Source organism: Sinohyriopsis cumingii, chromosome 11, assembly GCF_028554795.1.
Source record: "Sinohyriopsis cumingii isolate HCF-2022 chromosome 11, ASM2855479v2, whole genome shotgun sequence".
Lineage (NCBI taxonomy): Eukaryota > Metazoa > Mollusca > Bivalvia > Unionida > Unionidae > Sinohyriopsis > Sinohyriopsis cumingii.
Window position 1 is genome coordinate 18,524,153 of NC_142971.1, and position 10,618 is coordinate 18,534,770.

Sequence of the window (10,618 nt, forward strand, 5' to 3'; positions counted from 1 at the left end):
CCCCAAAAAAAGAAGAAATTCGAAATAGGCGTAAACATACATACATACATGCACAAACAGTCGCTTGTCACGTGAAATCTGGAAATATGACCACCGTTTTATTGTTGCGCATGTTTATTGGGTATTATGCACACTTTTAGCAAATTGATACAAGACTATTCCTTTGAAGCCCATTCGAGAAAAGTCGGTGCCCTTTTGATCCCCCCCAACAACAAAAAATTGACATCATCCGGCCTTGACACGAATTTAAATTTCAGATTGAAGTATGCATTGTAGCTGACGGAGGCAGACGCGGAAACTGGTTTAAAGTGCCCACATTTGCAAGTCATTTTATGTAAGTGTCAGTCCCACCTTGGGGGTGGGGAAGCTAGATATAACCCGATCGCTTTGGCGTTCCTGTGCCTGTCCGTAGCCCCTAGTTTAAGACAAATAGGTGATTGTCTACATCCCTATTAGTACTACATCCTTACTATAAAAGATCACTGTGACCTACATGTAACATTTTACATTTACTGGTTAAGTTTGTGGATTTAACTCGTGACCATATTCTTTCATCTAACAAATGATTATATTATACTTGGAATCGTGAAATATTCTTTTTGACGTTTTAAATATTCGTGCAGTAATAATTAAAGTAGGTGATTGCATATCTTTCAATACCACGCCCATATTAAATAGGTCACTGACCTATATATTTTACTGGTTTAGGTTAAGTTGCATTTACCGTACGACCACATAGGCTTTTGGCATACTGGTACGACTCTGCCCATAAAATAACTGAAAAGCGAAACCGACAAGTTTGTTCTACTTAACAAATAATTTGTCAAAGTTATAAAATTAAAGTTTAAGAGGAACTTCCAGTATTAAATTAAAGGCTCTACACAAATTCACAAAAGTGGAATGTTCGCATGAATTCCAGATCCTCAAAAGCACTGGTCTGCCAGCAGTCCTGATGTATCACAATGGCATTGTCCAGAACTCCTTTGAATACATTTATAAGTCCCAGAATATTTTAGTCCACTGAGTACTTTTTCATTCCAATTAATAATCCAGACAAATGTTTCCCCTCTAATTATATCTAAACACATTAAACACATCTGCAGACTGATGTTAAAACAACAACATAGAAAATAAGAATGAGATAATTGCCCAGCTCTACCCATTCATATACGCTCGTATAGCCGTAAAACGCATTTTTTTCCCACTACTCGCTACGTCACATTTCACATACCCCATGTCGTAAGATAATCCACCTGACCGACCCATCCGATGAGAAATAACTTAAATTTTCTGAGAACCCATCTGACCTTACCAGCCAATGAGAAATTACTCTCTACATGTCAACAGGTTCAATATTGTGGCGTTCTACGTACGCTCTGTTATGAGTTGGGGGTGGGGTGCTCCCAATATTTATTTGAATTACTATGGAATTCCCACCCTGGCTCGTTTTTGTCGGAATTGAAATTAGTGATAGACAGAAATAAGCTCCGAGCCCCCAGTCAGCAATACCAACAATTAAATTAAGAACACAAAGGTGAAATTCAAAAGAATAACAATTTAATACAATTTAAACGATATTAATTTCTCAACCAATCGTCTTCCTCTCGACCATGTAACAACGTATTTCATCACGTGATTATAGTGAGATGGCTTTCCCCTGTACTAGGTTTCTACTCATCTGTGCTCTACTCTGCCAATTCCTTTCCTCCTTCCGGCGTTCTCCATACTCCGATTCTTCCTATCCTCTTCCCCTTTTGTCTCCTTTTCTCTTCCCCCTTCTCTCTCTCTCTCTCTAGCAACTAAGCTTGTTCTCTGCCTACTGCCTTGTTCTATCCTGTCTCTCTGAGACTCGGAACTTGACTACCCGGTAGTTCTGTCCCCAAAAGCTTCCTGTGAAAACACGAGGACGTTAGCATGTTTCGTTAGCCATCTCGCTCACACTAAATCAACAATCAATCATGAGATAGAGCAGGGGTCTCAAACACGCGGCCCGGGGGACGCATGCGGCCCGCAAGGGCATATTGTGCGGCCCGCGACGCATTTTGGGATTTTCAAAAAATTGACTATTCATTTCTTTTTCTCTCGCCGCCTTTTGAACTTTAGCGCCATTTTAACCATAAGAAACTCTGACTTATTTATTCGTAGTCTTTCTATTAATTGTTCCCTTAATGCGGACTTCCGGTTCCGGTTTTTTAGTAAAAGTGATCGAGTTGAAGTTGAATTATAAAGTTGATTTTGCTGCATTTTTATAAACATAAAAGTCCGTATAAATGTCTTCGGTTTCGAAAAAAAAAAACTCGCGGACGAAAAGAGTTTTTCAAGTCAAATGGGAGGATTTATATTTTGTCACGAAGGTCAGCGATAAAATTCAATGTCTCGTTTGTCAACAAACGATAGCTGTTCCGAAGGAGTATAACGTGCGTCGGCACTACGAAACAATGCACCGTGAGAAATATGACGCTTACGTGGGCAAAATTAGAGAGGATAAAGTTATGCAACTTAAATCAGCATTATGCAAACAAAGAAGTTTCTTTACCAATGTTAGTCCGAGTGGTCTAAAGCGCTCTTCGTTACGGATCACTGCCATCTCACCTCTGTCTGCGGCGGTTCGAGTCTAAGATTCAGCCAATGTGGGCATGTGAGAAAGCTTGCCAGTAGCTTCTCGTGGGTCGGTGGTTCTTTCCGGGGTTTTCCGGGTTCTAACTCCACCATTAATACTGGCCGCCATGTATAGCCTATCGTGCTGAAAAATGGCGTTAAACCCCACATCAACAACCAATGTTTGTGAATGCAACGAAGATTCAGTAAGAGCAAGTTTCGCTATAAGACTGTAGAGTAGGGATCTCAAACACGCGGCCCGCCAAGCCGTATCCTGTGGCCCGCAAAACGATTGGTTAGCTGGACAAAACAATACAATTTATTATGCTAAGATCTTAAACCACAAATGAATAATTTCTAGAAAAAAAATTATATACTCGTCTTTTTGACCTCGGGCGTAATTAGCATTTTTCTATATTAAAAAAAATATCTTCTAATGAAAGCTACTTTCTAGAAGGCTTCTAATGTTTAAAAAACATATTCGTTATAATTAGTTTCTATTACTAAATTTATAATATGTGACGAACTATATGGTTGGGGTCGGGTACTCCTATTATTTTATTTAAACTATTATAGAAGTCCCACCCAGACTTTATTTTGTTGGAAGTCAGATTTAGTGAAAGAGCCCCCAGTCACCAATGCCGACGGTTAGATGGTTAAATATGCACAAGGCTGAAATTCAATGAATAACAACTTAATAACAATTCAATAATCAAATGACTCAAATTTCCAATTACACTCCTTCCGAACAACCGTTTAATAATCCTATTGCATCACTTGATTAGCTGAGTGTGAGATTGACTTTCACCTGTTCTTGTATTTCTACTCATTTGTTGTATCCTTTCTCTCCATTTCTCCCAATTCCTTCTCTTCCTCCTCGACCTTTCTTGAGACTCGTTCTCCTCGTCCTGCACTTCCTTCAGACGCCTTCTCCTCCTCCACTTTTCCCCCACGAATAAACTTCTGTCGACTTCGACTGTCTCGGCTACAGTCTCAATTCCGTCTCCAACTCTTGAAGACTGAAGACCCAATTAAACTGGAAATTCTGTCCCCTAAAAAGCTTCCTTTTCGAAGCTTTATCTTTACTTAGAATCTACCTCTAAGTTCTGCCGCCAGATTACGAGTCTTTCTCGGTGTAAACCCTGTCAATCTAGCAATCCTTCCAGGCGAGTACTAAATTATCATACGGGTCTGAAGTGTAATCACGCCCTCTCTCAATTTTGATTTGATATCGCTGTGGACCGATCAAATCAACTTAGCATACAATGTCCTTCTCACCGAATGTTAACGTGAGGACGGATAAGAACACACCCGTTCACCCCGTGGACTTAACTTTTGATCCTTGAAAATATAGGTATGATAACGTCAAGCCTTTAAGTGACGCGACCGGTCTCCTTTGCCGACTGAAGTTTCCGGTCTCGCGCTGGTCATGGTAACATTGCGGAAGAGTTCAACATTAAGCCCGAGGCAATCTTTAGCGATCAAACACAAGGCCGTGGTAATATTCCCAAGACTGGTAGATTATAGCTTATACATGACTTTAGCTAGGCGCTTAGCAAACGTGACACATAAAATGTAGTAAACAGCAGGAATAACCGGTAATTCATGACTCGGTAGTTCTAGACTCGGATTGAGATCAACATGTTTACGAAACCAAAATTAATGATTCAGGCCAGGTAGAAAATGAACTTGATTTTGTATAAGGTCCAAGTCCAAAATAAAATTATCCATAGCATATAATGAAACTAAAAAACTAAAAACCTGACAATGCAAATTAAATATTCGTCACACCATATACTATCATGTTTACAGATGATTAATATAATTTAGTCATGAAAAAGGTTGCACACAAAACATACAGCCATGTACCAAAGAATGAACGAAATAGAGATGTGTATAACAAGACCAGTATTATACACGGAATCATGAAACTCGGGATACATTTCACTTCGTGGAACCTCGAGTGGCCGAGTTGTCTAAAGCGCTCACCGTTCCGAGTCTCTGCCATCTCACCTGTCTGCATGGGTTCTAGTCTCGGGCTCAACCAATGCGGGTACGTGAGAAAGCTTGACTGTAGCTTCTCATGGGTCAGTGGTTCTTTCTGGAGTTTTCCCGGGTTTTTCCTCCATTTTAACTGGCCGCCATGTATAGCCTATCTTGTGCTGAAAATGACGTTAAACCAAACAAAAACAACTCTCTTAAGTAGTCGATATCTAAAAAAAAATGTTTAACTGACTTGGATTAAATTTATGTTCATTTTTTATGCACTGTTGATGAAGAATCATGGAATTGGTGATAATTGGATGCATATTTCTTGCTACTACACCCTTAAAACCAATCCATATCACTGTAGCCCACGTTTTATGCCTTACTGACATAGTCGAGAATTTATGCGATTATGATGAAATGAAATCCTTTGTTAGTAGTAATTCGACCAACCCCGCAATGTTTTAAGGTTACAGAAAGATGTCTCTTTGATCTCTATAAGTTTGGGTGTATTTAAAAAGACGTTCTAACTCTAAGGGACGACTTGTCATCAATAATTAAGAAAAGCATTTTCGGAAGATAAACAAACCAGTTTGGGTAGATAGATGGAAAAATAAACAAGTAACCAGTGTAAAATATGGTAATAGTTTTTAGTGGAGTATGTCACAAATAGACAACTTGCATGGTTTTCACCTTGGTGTCATAATATCCATATAAATCCATTATGCTTTACATTTTTCGATCCATTTGTATCATGAATCCAAGAATTCTAGCATAGGTTGCATGCCATTACCAAAACAAGTAACACAGAATGGTCCTATCCACATTAACTCGTCATAGGTTAATGCCATACCTATCGCAAATAAATAAAGTCCACAATTTTGTCATTCACATATTCTTATAAATGTCACTAATGTCATCTGGCACAAAGTCAAAGTATTCTCATCGTGTGAGTGACCAAATAAAGTTATAAAATCAAAGACTTACAAAAATGGTACTAAAAGCTGCATCACTTGGCGCTCAGCATTAAGAGGTTAGTGTTAGGACTGGTCGGCCTGGTGTCCGGATAATGTGGCTGGGTGGAATATCATGATACATGTCTGCGGCATGATGTCCCAGTGCTAGACATCACTATTAACTGCCACATTGCAGTCATCGTAGCGATATGACGGAAAAATTGTTAAAGCTACGTTAAAAATCTAAATCACACACACACACAAAGTCAAAGTATTAATTCTCATCGTGTGAGTGACCAAATAGTTATAAAATCCTCCATTGTAGTCTAGTCATCGTAAATATCGTCCGATTCCGATTTCTCGTCGTAACTGTCATATGCGGTGTATGACATTCCAAATCGTTAAATTTGAAGAGATCGTAGGGTGAGCTGGAGAAATCGTAGGGTGTACTAAATATGGCGAGCTAGGATAATTTGTAATTTTATGTTGAGCTGGAGTGGACGAGCCAGAGTGGGCTGGAGTAATTAGTTGAAATGGAGAACAAAATTGATATATTAGGTCTTCTTCAGAAATATCAAAAAACTGCCTTCACTGAACAGCAATAAAAATTCACTCATTTGATTGTTTTATAAAAGTACACTCATAAATCGTATTGAGGTGACTCAAACCGGTTGCAAAACAGGGAATTTTAAGTATATAATCCCAGACAACCCTATTTGTTGTATGCTCTCTCTCTCTCTCTCTCTCTCTCTCTCCGTGGGAAAAAATTTTCGGGAACATGAGTCAGGCCTGGCCCTAAGATGTGCGGGGCCCAAAGTCAGCCGCGGGGCCCAAAGCAGCAAAAGCTATGAACGGGGCCCCAAACAAAAAAAAAATTGCATGCAGAGTCGATTTCATCAAAGCAAGGGGCCCAAGACGGTTGCTTCGTTCGCCTTGCCCTAGCGCCGGATTGACGTCAAGTTGGTTACTTATTCCTTATTCCCGATTGAATAAGGAATAAGTAACCAGTTACCGATTGAATAAGGAATAAGTATTCCCGATTCAACTATTTATACATACATTTGGTTACTGATTCCTTATTCACATCCAGTTGGGTATTCATTATTTATTTATAGTTCCAAAAATAATTGGTTATAACTTCTTGAAGATTAAAAGTCCTTCAGGGCATGCATTGGTGTTATTCTAACCCAGTCAGAGAAATAAGATTGTTCGTTGGTGCCAGCTATATATAGCTGACCAGAGACAAATCACGGACTATGGGAGGAAGGGGTTAGGATATTGATAGGTATACAAAATTACTAATTTCAAATAGGATTAATTAGTTGTTATATGTTGGGGTCGCGTCCTGTTTTGCATGGCGCGAAAGATTAGAATTTGTGTTCGATAGCTTACTAATGGCTCACGTAAACGTGAAACCACAAAAAAAACATACAAGTGTGAAATTGGAGATTTCTCTTATGTGGTCATAGTGTGCTTAGAGACGAATTATTTCAAGTATATACGGGTTTAGGAAGCCCTCAGTTGACATCGAATGTTGTCTTGAAGTCCTTGGAACTGGGTAAACAAGCATACGGGCAGGTGTATGAAACACGCTCAGTGTGAGGCAAATCTAATAATACTTAGTGCGAATTAAACCCGTACCTAAACGATTTCGATTGCAACTTCTGATCAACAGTTTCTATTCAGGAATCTGTTCCAACATAAGCCAAAGTCATTGAAAGAATTTATTTAACCGTTTTCCAGAAACTGGAGCTACATAAAGGGGGTGGGTGGATACAGCATATGCGGAAAGCAGTTAATATCTTAATTGTAAAAGTGGGCCAACACGTCTCCTCTTTAAAGAGTTTTGACATGGACTTTTCACAGACATTTTATCTCTAGGTGGTAGTGTCGAGCCACGAAAGAAGTCCTGATTAATCTCATCGAGAGGAATCAGCAAAGGGGACAACCTATGGGCACCGGGTATGAAAACGACGCACAATCTGGATCGATTGAAAAGATTGTTATTATTGAACCCTTAACTAGAATATATTGATTTCAACGCCTCTGAGAATATCTAGTTAGGGATCTCTTCCAACTGTATGAAAAGTTTAAAGAAAATTTGTCTACCCGATTTCTTGTAATCCGGAGATTAATATATGATAGTTCTAACAAAGTCCATTAGCAGATTACCTCTTCAGTTCATATCTGGTTCCTACAGTTCACCACTTAAACGGGGGCGGTTCCTACAGTTCACCACTTAAACGGGGGCCCCGAGTGGCCGAGTGGTCTAAAGCGCTCTCCGTTACGGATCACTGCCATCTCACCTGTCTGCGTAGGTTCGAGTCTAGGATTCGGCCAATGTGGGTATCTGAGAAAGCTCGCCAGTAGCTTCTCGTGGGTCGGTGGTTCTTCCCGGGGTTTTCCCGGGTTCTTCCTCCACCATTAATACTGGCCGCCGCGTGCTGAAAAATGGCGTTAAACCCCACAACAACAACAACAACCACTAAAACGACACTGACATTTATTATTGTACAATATCTAATAAAACATATATATATATATATATATATATATATATATATATTTGACTCCCAAAAGCATTTTTGACTCTGTTTGTCTAATGTTAGCGGAAAACGTAAGATGGTCTTTACGGATACCAGCAGTTATTAAAACCGTTATAATCTATGAACCAATTGCAGCCAAACTTTGGGATACTTGAACCCTTACTAGGAGAATTTTGATTTCAACCCCCGTTTACAGTCGGTAAAGAGTAACCAATCCCAACAGTAGGAAACCTTGGAAGAAAATTAGTCGAGACGATTTCGACGAATTCGCGGTTAGATGAAAGAGGTCGAGCACAACACATGCGATCAGAATATTATACCTTACGTATGTAGTTGGGCCTCTACATCTCCTCTTTAGAGAGTTCTGACAATAGACCTTACCGCTCCAGTGGCCTAGTGGTTAGAGCGTCCGCCTTGGATGCGGGAGGTCGTGGGTTCGATCACCGACCGAGTCATACCAGAGACTTACAAAAATGGTACTAACGGCTGCCTCGCTTGGCGTTCAGCATTAAGAGGTTAGTGTTAGGACTGGTCGGCCTGGTGTCAGGATAATGTGACTGGGTGGGACATCATGCTACATGTCTGCGGCATGATGCCCCAGTGCTGGACATCACTATAGAACTGCCACATTGCAGACATCGTAGCGATATGACTGAAATTTTTTTAAAGCTACGTAAAAAATCAAAATCACATCACATCACATCACATCAAATCACAATAGACCTTCTTTGATATTTTATCTCTATGCGACAGAGTGCACCCACGAAGGAAGTCCTGACGAATAACGTCGATAGGAAACAACGATGAGTACCGGGTATAAAAAACACTAAAATGTTCATAGATTGTATCAAACTTTTGCGCTAACTGAACCTCTACTAATATAAATTTGATTACAACGCCTCTTGGATATTATGTAAATAACAGAAAGAAAAAGTGGAAGAAAACACGTCGAGACAATTTCGATAAATTCTCGGATAGATAAAGTTAGTCGAGCACAACACAAGACGTAAAACTTTATATTACGTTTACATTTGAGCTAATACGTCTCCTCCATATACAGTTTTTACACAGACCCATCGTTGATAATATAACAGAGTATCAGCGATTTGCATATAGCTCTCCATTTTAAGGATTTCATAGATTTAAGTGATCACATGGTTGATTTTGGGAAGTCGGTGTCCTCAGCCTGACCAATTAGCCAATTGCTAGGGCAAAACATTACAGACTGCAGTGTTGATGAGATTCCAGGATGGATAGTTTAATTTTAAAGTGAGTGCAGCTCAGAGTACCATAAGTGTGTCCCTGGAGATGAGTAGTTCCTATTAAAACCTAATCATATGTAACGATTATGTGTGTGCATGTGCAGTATTCGTGATGGATGACATAAATTGTGCAATAGAGTATTTCAGAAGGGACGGTTCCGTTGTCAGTGAAATCAAGTTGGTTACTCATTCCTTATTCCCGATTCAGGAAGGAATAATTAACCAGTTACTTATTCCCGATTCAAATATTTTCACATATATTTGAATACTTATTCCTTATTCACATCTAGTTGTTTTATTTCATTATTCCGCATTATGTATGTAATTGGTTACCACTTAGTTAATGCAGATGAAAGCACTTTAGGGATTGCTTTGGTGTAATCTAACATGATGAGAAATAAAGAGTGCGACATAAAGCTGAATATAGACAGATCACGAACTATATGTAAGAATGGTTTAGGATATTAATAGGAATACGTGTTTAGTAATTTGATATAGGATTAATTATTTGTGCTAGGCATTTGGGTCCTGTCTTGTGATACATGGCGTGATGTATTAGCATTAAGGTTCGAAAAGCTTGCTAATGACTCTAGGCAAAAGGAAGCCACAAAAAACCATACAAGTGTGAAATTGGAGATTTCTCTCTTGTAGTCGGCATGCCCTTAGAGGAGAATTATGTGGAGTATTTACGAGTTTAAGATGCATTCATTTGACTTGGAATATTGTCTGAAGTCCTTGGAATTGGGGAACTTAGCATACTTTTAACTGGTTTCCAGAAATTGGGGTTACATAAAGGGAGTGGAGGGCGGGTAAAGCACATGTCCTAAGAACATTACATCTTTATACAGTTTTGACATAGAACCTTCTTTGTTATTTTATCTCTAGGGGATAGAGTCAACTCGAGAAGGAAGTTCTGACGAATTTCATATATAGCAAATCGCAATATAAGGGACGTTCGATGGGTACCGAGCATGAAAAACACGCAAAGATTAATAGACTGGTTCAAGAGTTTGCACTAATTGAACCTCTAATTAGAGGATTTTGATTTCAACGCCTGTTGGACAGTACCTGGTTAGGCACCCGTTCTGAAAGAAATTTTTTAAAAAAATACGTCGAGTCGATTTCGAGAAAGTTGCAGACACATAAAGGTAGTCGGGTACAACACATTCCTTATGAATATTGTATTTTACATATACATAAGGGTCATTGAGCTCCTTATTTACAGAGTTTGACATAGACCCTTCTTTCACATTTTATCTATAGGGGGATT